The 16,054-nt window shown below is 36.4% G+C and overlaps 1 protein-coding gene across 6 annotated transcripts in view; it reads right to left on the reverse strand.

Moving 5' to 3' along the window:
* The window catches only part of LOC126915278 (A disintegrin and metalloproteinase with thrombospondin motifs 16), an 83,701-nt gene extending 68,622 nt beyond the window's left edge, over nucleotides 1–15,079 (reverse strand). For 2 of the 6 annotated variants that reach the window (XM_050719814.1, XM_050719818.1), the window contains exons 1-2: nucleotides 14,599–15,079; nucleotides 12,638–12,964 (exon numbers count right to left, since the gene is read on the reverse strand). The gene's annotated coding sequence lies outside the window, so the exon portion shown is untranslated. Of the gene's footprint in view, nucleotides 1–5,626; nucleotides 5,631–12,637; nucleotides 12,965–14,117; nucleotides 14,135–14,221; nucleotides 14,577–14,598 lie in introns of those variants that run through there. The other 4 variants (XM_050719815.1, XM_050719817.1, XM_050719816.1 and 1 more) reach the window with 4 other exon arrangements.
* Between the last annotated feature and the right edge of the window lie 975 nt (nucleotides 15,080–16,054).

The following is a 16,054-nucleotide window of genomic DNA, read 5'->3' on the forward strand; positions in this document are numbered from 1 at the left end:
GGTCGTCGCCCGTGACATTTCAAATACTTTCAAGTTACCGTATGGCTCTCCTCTCTCCGCGTACTGTCGATTAAACATGGCGAGAGTCGTCGCAATTATAGCTCGCGGGAAAGGACTTTCGACTAGTAAAGAATCGCCGATTCACTTTTGCAATCGTCGGTCGTTGCACAGCTGATTCGAAGCGGGCAAAACACGGTGCACCGTGAAGCGAGTGTAAATAATTTTCAATTTCCATCATTTTCCAGCATAGATCTCGTTCTCTTGCTGAATCATCAGCCGGTCCACTCTGTTCTAGAGTCCATTTTACCTGGATATTTTCTCCGCGGAAGCTCAGCTATTCGCGGACCGTTCCGTTCGACTTGTCTAGATTGGCTGCAATCGCAACGAGCTGGCCAGTTTCACGTTGTAAAGCCGTCTGTTTGGAGAATGGACGACTGTAATACTGTAACCGTGACCCGTTCGCGAAGTTCGTTTACCAAGTGTAATAACTCGCTTCCGCGGCTTTCGTAGTTTCTCTTTTTTGCGGACGGCCGCCGTCGAACGAGATGGAGCGATCGCAATCTGACGAACGAGCATAACGACGCGGACTAACTTAATAAACCAGTTGCCCATAGTTATATAAATGAATAGCGTAGGCTCGTAAAACATCGCCGCGGTTGCACGCTTCTCTTTTCCGGTAAAAATGAAACGATATTTGTCAAAATGGTTTATTTGATAGCTTCGATTTGATCCAGCAGATTTCATTCGAATCCAGTGTTTAAGGTTTTGCGTTTGAAAAAGAACGCGAGGTGATTCATGGTTGATCTCATAGACTTAGGGTTTTGCAGGATAGACGTTGGAATTTTGGATAATCTGTGTGTGATGGCCTGTTCGTTCTCAAGATCAAGGACTTCGGATGGTTTTGAAATTTATTCGTGGTTCTATGTGATGTCCTACGATCCTCGGGTCCTCATAGTCAGATCTCAAACATCGAAATGCGCTATGGTAGCTCCTACTTCTATATGATTCTCATATTTCTAGATATCCTGTTGTGTAGGATTTTGCACTAAATGCTTTACGACGTCCTATGGTCTCTCGAACTTTGCATCTCGAAATGCCTCTCGTGCTTCTATAGAATCTTTCGATCTCTGGATCTTTCGTAGTGTGTTTCACTAAATGCTCTGTAGCAAAGTCTGCAATCCTAAAATCTTGGTTATTGGCTTTCAAAGACCACTACAAGGGTAATCTATAATTCTAGGGTTTTAATTGTTGGCTTACAGGGGCATTCAAATCTCTCGATACCTTCAAATTCAGGCCATTGCGGTGTCCATGCATTGTGCAGCGTAATGAGTTCAGTGACTGAAGTTTGTCACAGCAGCGTGCGTGGACTGTAAAATATTTTCCGGCTTATTGAGCGTCAAGTCGTAGAAATTAAAATTCTTTAGAACGTTGTATTTCCAAATGTTTTATTATATTTGGAAAAATGATACATCTGAGAGTCTCACGACGCCAAAAGTAGGTATCCAAAATTGTTGAACCTGAGAAGACTCTGGAATAAATCTCACCGACCTGGTGTCTTGATGGTTAATGACGTTGGTGTTCAGGTTGTTTCAAAGTGACTTTCACGTTCTGGATGTCCTGAATATCCTGGTACGCCTGGAATGCGTCCGTAGGCGGTCAAGATACCATAGTGTTCGCTTGGCAGAGCTTGAATCATCTACTCTGAGGTTGTAGAAGCCAAGATTACATAATTCTGCTACGCTTCGAGGAACACTATTCATCCCCGATTTGTACACTGGCTTTCTTTCGTCCTCTGAATATATGTTGACACATAACAATGCACAATATAACATTTGCTTTATGTATTTGTCAGCGAAAAGTAATAACATCGTTGAAAGATGGTACTTCCTATTTAAAATATGTATCCACTTTCTCAATTACTTCTCCTAAAGCAAACATCTGTTACTTTATGTACCTACTTCAGTGCAGAGTTGGAGGACAAAAATTATGCTCTATTATTGTCATATATTATTGAAGCCTGTCCATCGACGCCTTGTACCGTAAAATTTGTATTACATATTTCATATCTTGAAAGTCTCATTCTGGAAATCTAGCAAAATAAGATAATTATTTCACTGTTCTTCGAAAATCTCGAAATCATCATAACGGAGAATGGTTTTAATTATTTACGACAGCGATTCGTATTTAAGCGATTGAAAAGTAAAACTGCTGAAATTTATTCCTTGCAAATTTCTAAATCTTGCTAGCAGAGCGTTATGATTAATTCTTTAGAAACTGAACAGTTTATCTGATAGAACTGATCGACTTAGCTTCTGTATGGTTCATTTATTCGATAAAAAAGATGGTTGCTTTGAAAGTTCTAATCGATTTAATACTTTCAAATGAAAACAACGTTTAGATTGAAAACGAAGATTACAAATTCTAGTAATGCTTCGAAGCACGCGAATATGGTCGAATAGAACAATAAGTATAACTTAATAAGGACGCGGCGATTACGTAAATGTACTACAAATTCGAAACAGGAATGTTTCTTTCGTAGGAAACATCAGAAATAAGAATAGGTTTACTGGTGTTTCAAGTCACGAAAAGATGATTCCATTTAATAATAAGTGTAAGTTAATAGACATGCGACCTGTTATATAAATGAACTGTCTGCTCAAAGCAAACATAATTCCACGGTTTTACTTTCCACCTGGAGGAACAGCCATTCAATATCATCACAATGAAAATACTTTCTTTGAAAATTACGACTCACGAGACGTTTGAAATGGCTTTTCGCCAAAGAGAAAAGCGGATTTAAATTGAACTGAAATACAAATAGAAATTTTCTAAGACCAATACGAAGGAAACAGTTTAGCGAGAATAAAGTTACATAAGAATAAAAACAGAGTAAACAAAGAACTTGACAATTTTTTAACGCATATACGAACAACGATATTTCGATTCTTACAATTCCATGCCATAATCAACAAGAGTGGAATCTAAAAAAGACTTTCCAAAACGAAAAACTTCGTAATCATTGAATCATAATCTTGCTCTCCAACTATAATTCAAACGAGAACCCGAACATCGATCGATCAAAGAATTTGAACCAACGTAGATAATAATGAAAACCACTTTCTCAACGAAGAAAAGTACATCCGTTCAAAACGGGATCAGACTTCGGAATGAATGAACAATTCAAATCGAGAATAGGCAAAGTATTTTAATCAAAATTCTGCTTTCCAACGATACCTCATACTTCTTTTCGTATTTCAAGCTCTTCTCGAGAACCTGGATCGACGTGATATATAAAGATTAAATCCGAAGAAATTCTACATGGAATAAAAAATTTGGGAATGTCATAAATCACGAATAGACAAAATATTTCAATAAAAATTCCCCTCTGCAAGCATAACTCAATCATTCGATATGCTCTCGAGAACTTCGATCGATATAATATTTAAAAAGCGAATTGAAATGAAATTACAGAGCGAATGAAAAATTCGGCAATGCTTCAAATCACGAGAAAACGATCGAGCACGGCCTACTTCTCGCATGAAACTATTCATCGTGAATACTTATCGAAAGGTTGGTTTTCTCCATGCGTGAAAGTGCCCTGCGATCGAGACAGGACTTTGGCACGAACGAAAAAACGACTGTGGCGATAGTTGGAATATTTATTAAATAAAATTCCATGGTCGTGGGTCGGGATCAAGGAAACCGATCGAACAGCAGACGGAAGGAAACCGACAGTGAATATTTCCGCGCAATTAGTAACAGTTTTGCCCACACGTGAAAGCCGCGAGGAAATTAAATCGGTCGTTCGACCAAAGAAGCGGAAGTCAGCCTTCGGTATATTCTGTGTAACTACGTAATACACAATTATTATTAGTCAGTCGCCGAATCTTTGTTCTTTCGCGTAAACGTAGAATTAGGTAATTCAGTTCTTACGCGAAACTTCTATTCCTTTTTCGCTTGGAGTCAAACTGTTACGTTAGATAAGATGTTTTTTTATCAAACTGAAACGAAGAAATGATTCGAACGAACCGCGTGATCGATGTTACTCGTTGTTCGAGTTTTCTTTAGTTATTCTCGCATCAGATACACCTTTCAGGATCGTTGATTATACTAATTTGTCTTAATGGCTAGCTAAACCTATCACCATTAGTACGAATACAAGTTCTTGTACATGTTCTTCGGAGATCAGACGTAGAGGTGCTTTAATTAGAATTCTTTCATCCGTTCGTACTGTATTTCTTTCCCTTTCTAACACGGTGGTCGAACAATTTCGAGATTGATGATACATAATGTATTTAAAATCAGTTTAATTTTAATCTCTCTTAGGATGAATTTGCTAAGCTCGAAAAAGCCAATAATATCTTTTATTTTTCTAGGGAGACTGACGTAGATAAAATTGATTGATGTTGTAGCGGCACATCAACCGCGATCATATTCTAGCTTTGCAAATACATTTGTACGAGCGTCTCTCGACGATATTTATATTTATTATTCTATTTATGCTAAATATATTTGACTACATTTGACTACATTTGACTACAACACTACGTGACTACACTATTTGACTACACTACTACAACGTAAGAAAGTATTTTATACATTCAGAAGCATGTACTTATTTGCAATAACTTTTCACATTTTCGTATATCAAACGTGGAACAACTAAGTTCGAAAGATGAAGCAACTAGATTGTAGGACAATTGTTTGACTAGAAACAAGGATAGAAATTGTTTTCTTCATATTTTCTACTTCAACAACAAGAAGAACATAACCATGCTAATTTCTAGTCTGAAGTAAAGCGAAGGTATATACCAGTGAATTAATAATAATCAATTTCAATTAGTGAATATTTACTCGATGCATCGTTCGCTTTCCGCATTCTAATTAATCGCATTACATCTTTATGACTATAAAACAAGTCAAACTAAAATCGTCGTTTATCTATCGTTCTTCCCACTTTCTATCCATTATGTGAATGTTCCTTTTATTTTCTTTTATTAAAGAACAAGTAAAATCAAATAGACGAACTAAGAGTTGTTTATTCGTTTCAGATGACTCAGAGAAAAATTTCAGATTCGATAGAAATCGAGGTCCAAGTTTCCTAATTTAAGTTTAACAAAATTATCTTAATCCATTCTACGCAAACACGAAATCTCAATTCCTTTTTCGTTTCGCTGATTTCTGGCGACTTCTCTAATCCATCGTTCCCAAAAAAGAACACGAAACACGAGATATTAATTCGTACTTCTACTTTCATTCTATTCCTTAAACATGAAATACCTATTTCCAAACGGAACTAAAATACAGCGGCGGATAAAAGAAAATTTAAAATCGATAGACTATGAATTTTAATAACTTTTGTACTGAAACTTTTTACCATACTGATAACACTCGTTTATTCTGCTTATTCGTTGTTCCTGTTAAATATAAACATTTAGTAAATTTACGTCTCATTTTATAAACTTGCTTTTGTCCGCAGTTGTAATTCCATTTGTAAACTAAACTACAATATACCAACGCAATTTTCAGAAAAGAGACTAGGATACCTTGTTCGCTTTCAATTGTCCATGCAAAAGAATACAACGTCCTTTCTCGCCGATTCTTATCCCATAGAAGATCCTGCAACATTCGTCACCCACCTACACCGTTGACAATTATTTTCTCTACTCGTCGCTATTAAGACAAGTGTCCGCTTGCGAGTAAAATTACCACGTTGCTTTGTGAGTGACTGTTCAAGTCGTCGCTTTTATTTCGATAGAGGACAAATTATTTATTTACGCGGAAATAACCAGAACTGTATAAACGATATATCTATTGAAGATTCATAAAATTGAATTCATTTTGTAGGGTAGTCGCTCTCAACGCAGTGACCACTCGCGAGAAATACTCTCGAGAACGATTGCCGATAATTATGTCTCGAATGGACGTCTATCTGTGGACTCCTCCGAATGGCAGATTGGTCGTCAGACTGAAACTCCTACGACGCGTTCTCAGCTCGGAACCGCAGAAATCACCCTTTTCCAAATACGATCGTTTAATTAAACGCGACTGTGTCCGACGAACAGATGCAAAAGCACGTGAGCCATATAAGCGATCGGAGCTCGTGTTCGCGTTATACAATCGCAGGCCACGATTTGCCCGTTACGGTGCGTGCATACGAGGCAGCCGGAGATATTGAAAACGAGAGTTTCGATCTGTCCGTGCTCGCTGTTTCACCGCGCGACGAAGGAAAGTGTAACAGGGCGAGAGGATTGTGTCGGAGAATAGAGAAATGAAAGTGGCCGGCCTGTCAATGGACCGACCGTTCATGCACGAAGTCGACATTTAGCGGCAATTAAGGCAAGAACACACAAACGTGCTACTGTTAAGACAGAAAATCTTTTCTGTCAGAACTCTTGGTATTTCGTTGGTCGATTTGACTGATGTGTCGGTATAGTTAGTTATAAATAGACAGTAAAAGATTTTTGTTTCTATGCTACGTGTTGGATGAAGTTTTCATCGCATTGTTGCGGTATATTTGACGTTGGTTTTGTCACTTTCTTACGGTGATAGAATTTTTACCACTTTCTTTCGCCTCGTTTCGTCGTATAGTCTTGAAAGAAATTTAGCGGGTAAAAATGAGAGAAGTAGTTGCCTTTGGTTTCGTAGGTGGTGTCGTTAATTCATTAACTGGATCGTCTTGTATATTGGGCCAATGTTATTGGCAAACTTTTACAAATCAAAGGTTGCAAATTATTAAATTTGATAATAAAACAAATAAAACTCTACGGTATATAAATTATTCGATCGCCATCTGTGAAATATTATGGAATTGTACATTGAAGAAAAGATTGACGTGAGAATTTTCAGATTTTTGCTCTTCGGACAAAGCGTAGTTTCCGTGGAGAAATGTCGTCGGGATAAAAAGACGATTTAGAAATCCGAACGTATGTATGCTTCATCGTTTTTCTAACTCGATGTTAACAGTTTTCACTTTCGATCGAAGTGACTTGTGTCGTCGTCGTAATAGTCTTAAATCGTTTTTCCGTGTAATGATTGCAACAAGAAACGTTACATCTCAGGAATAAAAAAGATATTGTCAGCCTCGTTATTTTATCAAACTCGTGTTAAAATCACCATTATGAAGATAGTAAATGAATCTTTTGAAACAAAGATTTTAAATAGTCTCTGGTTGAATGTCAAATGGTAATGAAAAAATGGAAATTCGATAATTCAGAAGTCAATGCAACAGCTTTCATGTTCTTGTAAATTCTTCCTATTAGCTGCAATGCTCTACTTCTATTTATTTTAACCCGTCTTTAGAGAATTTAAAGATCCTAAATCGATCGAAGGTTTATTATGGCCCCTAAAAAATCACTGGACATATAATAACAAAAAAAAAAAATCAGTTATTAATTTCTGAACAATCTTGCACCCATTATGCTGTTTTCTTTCAAGAGGTTCGTTTAAAAAACCATCTGTTTGTGATTCATGTAGCACTATTAGTAGAGTTCATTGTCAATCAGAATATAATTGAAACTCGTTCAGTGTTTTTGAAGAAAAAATATATATTTTTTTATTTTATTTTATTCTTTGCTACATGAATTATATATTATTATATATTATTATATAGATGCAATACATATACATATTATATCTATATTATATACAGGGTGGTTGGTAACTAGCGGTACAAGCGGAAAGGGGGTGATTCTACGCGAAAAAAGAAGTCGAAAATATAGAATAAAAATTTTTCGTTTGAGGCTTTGTTTTCGAGAAAATCGACTTTGAATTTTCGTTCGGTACGCGTGCACTTTATCACGTCTCGTTATAACGGATCTCACTGTAGATCGTTGTCTCGATGGATATTATCGCAGTTTAAATTTGCTTTTGCCGTAACGAAAAATTAGGAATGCATAATGAAATAATATGAAGTAATCATAAAGTTTATTATTATAAAAATTGCTGAAGATGTTGCCCATTCTGGCGAACACATACTTCTGCTCTTCTAATTAAATTTCTATGAACACTTTCTAACGTATTCGATTGTTTTAAAGTATGAAAGGCTACAATAATCTTTTCTTTCAATTATATTTCAAAGTCGATTTTCTCGAAAACAAAGCCTCAAACGAAAAATTTTTATTCTATATTTTCGACTTCTTTTTTCGCGTAGAACCACCTCCTTTCCGCTTGTACCGCCAGTTACCAACCACCCTGTATATATAAAGACCTATATACGTAGGTCACGAATTTCGAAACTTTCTCACAATGATAATGCTAGATCGTTGGTCGTCTTAAAAAAGTGAATTCTTTTTCTAATCTAACCCTTTCGTGCATATACTTTTTCTGTTTATGTAACAGCTGCAGATGAAAGCATAAAATATTAGACTTAAAATTTAATTTTTAATTCGAATTAAATTTATAAATTTTTAATCAAAAACTAAAAAAATATATATATGTATATAATCGGATTTCAAATATAATCAGTTAATTTTGGATAAAGCACAGTCTGCTATTCAAGCAGAGCATTTGAATCGTTTTTCGTAAGTGAGAATCGCGAAATTTAATATCATGAGAACGAAAAAGTGCAACATCGTTTTATAGATACGAGTATATAGAATTTTGCGTTTCAGCAAAAATGAATCGTGTTCCTAGAATCGAGCTTTAAGTTACGTTGGTTGTACGCGATGACCGTGTTGATTACGATTTTCTAGCGAGTAAGAATCATTTATGTAAAAGCAGGTACCCGCATCGTGTTTGGAAAAGAGGATGTACGGCAGTGACACGTGGAAATGTTTCCATTGTTGGACAAGGGCAACGTCATTGCACTTGGTTATTTAATCTATTATTTCCTTTCCACGGTGCCTTTAACGATAGAACAGTTAAACACAGCATCTAAATTTTATTCCAATACGCGTTTCCAGTCCAAATTTTTAATTCAATTTGGTTAAATCTAATTTGATTTGAATTTAATTAGAATTTTATGTGTTTTAAGTCAAAGTGTCGATCTTTTAAAATTTCTATTTTAAAAATGTTAAATGACAAAAATTAAATTTCACATTCCACATAATCTAATTATTTCATTTTTCCGGAGAACGTAAGTTCGATTTTCCCGTTAAATAACAGAAATTAAATTTCAAATGTAAATGAAAATACGAGCTTTCCGCTAAAGGAAACACATTTCGGGTCGTAATATATTAATATATTGCGATTATATACGATAGAAAGTAGAAATTAAAGTAAATAGAATAGTTAAAAGTGACTCTACATCAGGTGTTAAATTATTCATTGAAATAGAATCTGAACTTCACACTTCAAAATTCGATTAAATCGTTAGAATTAGTAGAATAAATTAATACGAGAGGGAACTTTCAATGAAGCTATTTCAAAATAGAAGAAACTAACAAGTACTACTATTAACTTTAATTAAACATATTATGGTTGGAATCGCTAATCAATTAAATCTAATTTGATTCTTACATGGTATTTCAACATACTCTGAATTTTATGCAAACCGATACACGCCAAAATTGCTTGTATTACTTCGAAGCGAATGTAAATTCTAGTTTTATTAAGCGCATGAAAATCCAATCTATGTACACATCGTCTAATTAATTAGCTTCTTTTATAGTTTCGGAAACCGATGCTCAATTCCTCGTATGTTCGAACAACGTCACGCATTTCGCTTCCTATAATATACTTCCCCTCTTACGAAACCGCGTTTATTTAACGAAAAGGAACAGTAATACGAAGGAAGAAATCTTAATTTAATCGGCTTTGTGTTCGAGATACGGGCTCGACGCGTGCATAACTCGCATTTTCGAAACGAAAAATCAAGCTAGTATATTCCATTGGCACGATAGTTTGGTAAACACGCTCTCATTGATACCGAAAACAACGAGCGTGTTTCTAGAATGTTTAATCGGTCGAACATGCAGCCTACAATTAAGGAGTAGAAATGGAAAGAAACTGGGGCAAAGAAGTGGAAGTCCACTGCAGGAAAAGTAGCACAAAATTGGCGTTACCAAAATTTTGACATCTACCCTCAATCGATTGCGTTAAATTTCAGTCGTAGTGATCGCAGTTATAATAGTAATAGCTGTATCATATGTATAATAACTGGATTACGGATGTTTCTGCAAACTCGTATTTTTATAAATACGAAATATTAATTAGAAAAGCTAAGTAAAAGTTATGGAAGCTAAGTAAAAATTTAGTTCATTCACGCCAAGTAATATACGTCGTACCTCCGATATTTTATATAGTTTTGTATACGTTACACGTTACGCGCATTTTATGCGATTTTGCGATTCTAAATTTCCTATAAATGTATAAAAATCCGTAGTGCAATACTATTTGCTTATACAGTGATGAACGAAAGTACGATGAACTGTGTTTTGGCACGGACGAGCTCTTTTGTAAAATTTTTGTTTGACCTTGTAAAAAATACCATTCTTAAATAATTGTATATTATCTAGAATGAAACTATATCAAGTATATACTTATACGTATATTCTATTTTATCTATAATATTATATATAAATTTCATTTTATGATTAAATTTCATTTAATCTTTGACCGCATTTTCAAAAATGATTCCACGCTGTCGTAACACGAAACAAATTACAAATAGGTAACAATCTTTCCAAATCTCTTATTAGAATCATTTTAAGAATCATAGGCACGAGTATGCAAATGACGAATGTTCGTGTTACAACTTAGGATTATGATTAGCGTCATGTGTCAGTTTCACCGACAGCGATGTCAGTTTTTAGCAATTAGGATCGCAATCGGGACAGACGTGATTCACTTGTTACTCGCTCGGCATTCCAATAAAATTCATAAGTGCGCGGTCGTTCAATGTTTATGTAAATGAACAGATTTACGTAATACCGGGTTATCATTGCTTTTTACCTTCTCTAATTATTCCTCCAGCGAATCGGAAGTCGTTTCCTCGATGCAGCATGATCCTTAGCCAACTAATCGATTGGACGCGTTTCACGCGAATAATTGCTTTGTTATGGTTGTTTACAGCGCGGCGAAAAAGGTAAATCGAGGATCGTTAATTGAAAGAAAATAACCAAGGTAGAGGAAATGTGAACTGGCTGAACGAAATAACAATAAAGCGAGAAAGTAATTTATCCACAAGACGAGGTAGCTGCGAAAGTTTTGCCGGTTTATCTATCATTTATAGATATCGTTGCCTTTTTAAATAAATTACGAACTTACGTAAAAACTAAATCTATATAACAACTGCGCTACGTATATTATTTCCATAAGAGGAAACTAAAATATAAAATCGTGTACGAACGATTTTAAATTCTTGAAACATATTAAATTATCTAATTTCATCCGTAACATATATAACGTTAGTGTAACTAATATGATTGTTAATGACCCTTACAAGTTGATGCAACGATCAAAAGAAAATTAAATTAAAATATCTAAAAAGTGATGGCTTCTTGTTTATTTTATGCCAAATATCGAAGTACGAAGTCCGTTAATACGTCAAGTATGTATATGGTAATGAAGTTATAAATGAAAAAGCATAGCATAATTTCGCTTGAAAATCAAGCACAATTAAATAGCCGAATATTTATACACGAGGAACATGTCAAACTGGTTATTGATGACTTCATAAGAACAGACAATTCTCTGAACAAAGTGTTAATCAGATAAGAAATAAACAAGGAAAGAGTCATAAAATTAAGGGGACAATACTTAATTACATAGAAAAAAAGATGAAAATATTAAAAACGCTTGTTTTATTTCTATTGGTACGTAAAACCGACAAAACTTTTTCATTTCATAATTTGTTCGAATTAAAAGTGAAACCGTGAATAATAGCTGAACGTTAAAGGTTTTATATTTATGCGGAGACTGGTAATTTTACCATTTTTGTTACTGACGCTTCACTTTGGTTCATCTTATCGCGTTCTAAGCGTACGTGCACGAACATTATGCTGCAATTTGATATATATTCTCCGCTATAAACTAGAGGTTTACGAGCCTAATGTTAGAAATTGATCGAATTGAATCTCGTTTGCAAATCATTCCCGACTATAACGTTACCCATTACGTGCCATATTTTTGCCTTGATAGAATGTACTATTGCTATATTAGGAAACTTTCCATCATCTTTTGGCTATTATTGCATACAAGTTGAAGAAAGATTGATACTAGTCAAATGGCGTATTAATTATGTACAAAACAAGCATAATATGTAAAATTACAAAAAAAAGGCATTATATAAAAGGTATAATATACCTTACAATATTTAATATGTAGATGAAGCAAATCTCTGCTTAGATCTACTTCTTCAAACATGCTTATAAAATTATTAATTTGCATAAACATCGACGGTCTAACTATAATGAAAGCACGTAGAGTAGATTAATATTCAAATTTCACAGGCAAATTTATACGCTTCACAGACTAATGCATAAAATGTCCTCTCTCTAAAGTGCCTCTTCAGACATCAGTAACACTTCTAATCATCTCGTCACAATTGAATCGAATAGTGAATATAAGAAACGAACAATACAAATACAAAATAAACATATTTATCTATAAATAATCACGAATGATCGTGAAATTCGGTATATTGAAGATACAAAAATCGAAAAAATCATTGTAAAAAAATTCACTCAGAACTTACGTCATTTATAGTCGACAGGCTTGGAACTGCGTCGATCGAGTGCACGATATTCCAGAATCCTCATGTTTCCATCATCACGGCTGTCGAAGATCTTCGGTGTCGTCACGATGACTGAACCACGAAGAAGGTAATTCAACCCCACGTATCAACGACGTAAAAAATCAAATTTGCTACTATACGGATCGAGGGTGAACCGTGTCTCGATCTTCCCTCAGCTGCCGTCGAATCAAAGGACTTTACTTCCGACGAGACTCCGGTGCGCACCAATTTCCTGATCACTGCACATCAACACACTGCCGGATCCTTTTCGACGCTCGTTTCCTTTGCCTTTGTATTTTTACGTTCGCGAATGCAATGGGGAAAAAGCAAATTTCAATAAAGAAGAAAAAAGAAAAAAATAAACGTGCACGAGTGAAGACGCGTCTCTTCGTCAGTTTCGATACGAAAAAACTTGTCTTCCCGGTTACGCAAACGCGACAAACGGGCCAAAAATAAAAGTCGCACGCTGAAAACCGGAGAAAATAATGTCTCACGTGCGTCGCGCGCGGAGATTCGCAGCTGACTGCGCTACTACGGTTCGTTATGTCCCCTTCAATAGCAGGTAGCTGCCATCGCCGATTTGACGAAGTAGATGAAGTAGACGAGGACGCCTAGGTAAACAAAACGCGGGCTTGTAATGGAAGATATTACAAAGTGAAAAACGATCGAAGTTTTGTTCTGTTTGAAGTTTATTCTTTCAAAGTTGTTGATATCGACGGATTTTTTCCTACAGCACTATACTGAGATACTTTTTAATTTTATATCGAAAGTTTGAATCAATATGAAGAATGGATAAATTCTAATCTTATTCGAGATTTGAAAAATTATATGCAACGTTGAATTAAAGATTTATTATTATAATGTTTGTACTAACTCGTTAAAGGTAAGAGATAGAGCAGGATGTGAAAAATTAGGAATAAATGGTTTCTCTTAAATATAAAATTAGATTTTCTTTAACACGAGTTCGAAAGTAATAAACATGCTCTAATTGAACTAATTTTGAAGCCTGACATTAATTAATCAAATCATAACGAATAATTAATCTATCATCAAAATCAACTTACATTACTTTTTTTGTAGTAAAGGGTACAATGTGTTATCGATTGATCTGAGAATGTAACGTTTTCAAACGACATTCGAATAAAAATGTAAATATTTCGTTTTTTTAAATCTTAATTTCATAAATTTTCAATATCTTAAACAACATAGATTTTTTAATTTATCTTAACAAAAATATCTCAATCGTACATGAAAAAATAGTGTCATTTATATAGATACTAATAACAAATAATAATAATAAAATAATTAATTAATGATGATAGCTTAATCTATGTATACTACTGCTAGAACTATTTGATCATAATTTGTAGAGCGCTATAAAAAATATCCTTAAATTCAAGCACGACAAATATACTCTAGCAACAGATCGAAAAGAAGAAACCTGTCTATTACCACCGCGAATTACGTTTGGCAATGGCTACGAAATAGCCGCTTCCTGACACTAAGGTAAACCTGTGAATCCTATAAGGCCGTGAACGCGTTCACCTTTCAAGTTTCTTATTAACTGTTTTCACCGACCGGTATCTTTAAACGGAGAACACGAAATCGACTACTGTCGACAGGAACAGAAAGACGAGTCGCCTAGCTGTCTATCTCTTTATCGACCGTGTCTGACACGCACACAGTGCCACTGTCGTTAAATGAAACGTTTACGTCAATAGGTTAAACGACAAAAGCTACAAGAGCAACTTGGCAAAGCACACGATCCTTTTCTCCAGTTTTTCAGCATTGCCCGCGGAAAGCAAGCTCGCGCCTGGATATCTGGCACAAGTGCATGTATCCCGTGCACGTACGGAAGACGTGCACTTTCGCTGTCGGTTCGATATTCTCTCTTTCTCGATCTCCGCAGAGAGTGTCCTTACACGATATACAAGTATCCTGCGACACGGCTAATCTGTCGTTCCCTATCCCTTTTCCACTCTTCCTCTCATGGGACGAAAATTTTGCGTGCGACGAAGTAAATTCTTTCAATTTTTGTATTCAAAAACAACGAAGGAGACGGGCGATGAAAAAGTCTCGGCAAGCAATTAGATTGCTAGAGACGCGCGTGTCACGCGTTTCCTTCTCCTCTCGTGCGGGACGTTTCCACGGTGCTCGAATCCACGGGCATCTCTTTCCGTCGACGGTACCGTTTTCGTTAATTCGCCCCGTTAGGATGCGGATAACGGATAACGGTCGCACGGCAATGATGGTCGAAAGTCGGCAAAGACCCGAGATCCCGCTTCTCGAGGAGACCGTGATGGACCGACGACGAAACGGAGAGGAGAGGCCGGCGAAAGAGCACACACCGCGGATTGGAAATTAATGCGAATGCGCGAGCGGACTCGGTCTAACTGCGGTAGACGATACCCGTCGACGTCGGTAGCAAAAGCAGAAGGTGGGGAAACGATCCAGGGACTGGGGACTACTCGCCACTGCTGGCGATTGTGATTGTTAGCGCACGGTTGTTCGGTGCGTGCACACCGTCGAGACCAGAAGAGAAGGTTGCTCTCCTCGCCTCGGGTCGGTACGTTACTGGCCGACCTGGCTCGTTTCAAAATCGGGAAAGTCGCCGTGATCCAGGAGGGGCTGTCCTTCTTGAGCTGTATCCCCTTTCAACGCTATCGATATCGGTGGAGACCGGTGGACTCTAACGATCACGCTCGATCGCCGTTTCCTCCGGCGTCGATTACGCTTGACGTCTCCTTCGTCCCGAGCAGCTAGATCCTCTCCTTAACTGGCCATTCGTTAGACGAATTCTTTTTGCGGGAACCAGCTAATTTTCTACAATCGATTGGCTCTGTTAGAATTAATTAGGATAGGGAGAGAAAGAGAGAGAGAGAGAAAGAGAGAGAGAAAGAGAGGGGGGGAGAGAGAGAGAGAGAAGAAACCGTACATATGCACGGAGAAAGTACCCGGAGTACCTAAGATAGTCGAGGATAGTGGACGTTTATACTTGTTTCGAGTTACTCCGGCGTGATTTACGGTTTATGATCGAAGATGTTTTTTCGCGCTTCCAGGAACGACGTTTGCCACATTTTAATATTCATGGTGTTACGCAAATTTACCGATTGGCGAACGGTTCGGAGAACAGAAACTCGTCGACAAATTTTCTTTCTGATCTTCTGTTCGGAACAGTACGTTGTATCGCCGGGAGTAAAAATTTCTAAAGGAGTAGCATTCGTTCGCGCTAGTTTAAAAAAGAGAATAGTTTCGCGTTTGGTAATTTAATATTTGGAGGTGTCCGGAATAAAACGGTCTCTTCTTTTTTCGTTGGCGAGGAATAAATTATGACGAGTATCAGTATTTAAATATAAAATGAACAGTTTTAGGAGCTGT

Source organism: Bombus affinis, chromosome 4, assembly GCF_024516045.1.
Source record: "Bombus affinis isolate iyBomAffi1 chromosome 4, iyBomAffi1.2, whole genome shotgun sequence".
Classification (NCBI taxonomy): domain Eukaryota; kingdom Metazoa; phylum Arthropoda; class Insecta; order Hymenoptera; family Apidae; genus Bombus; species Bombus affinis.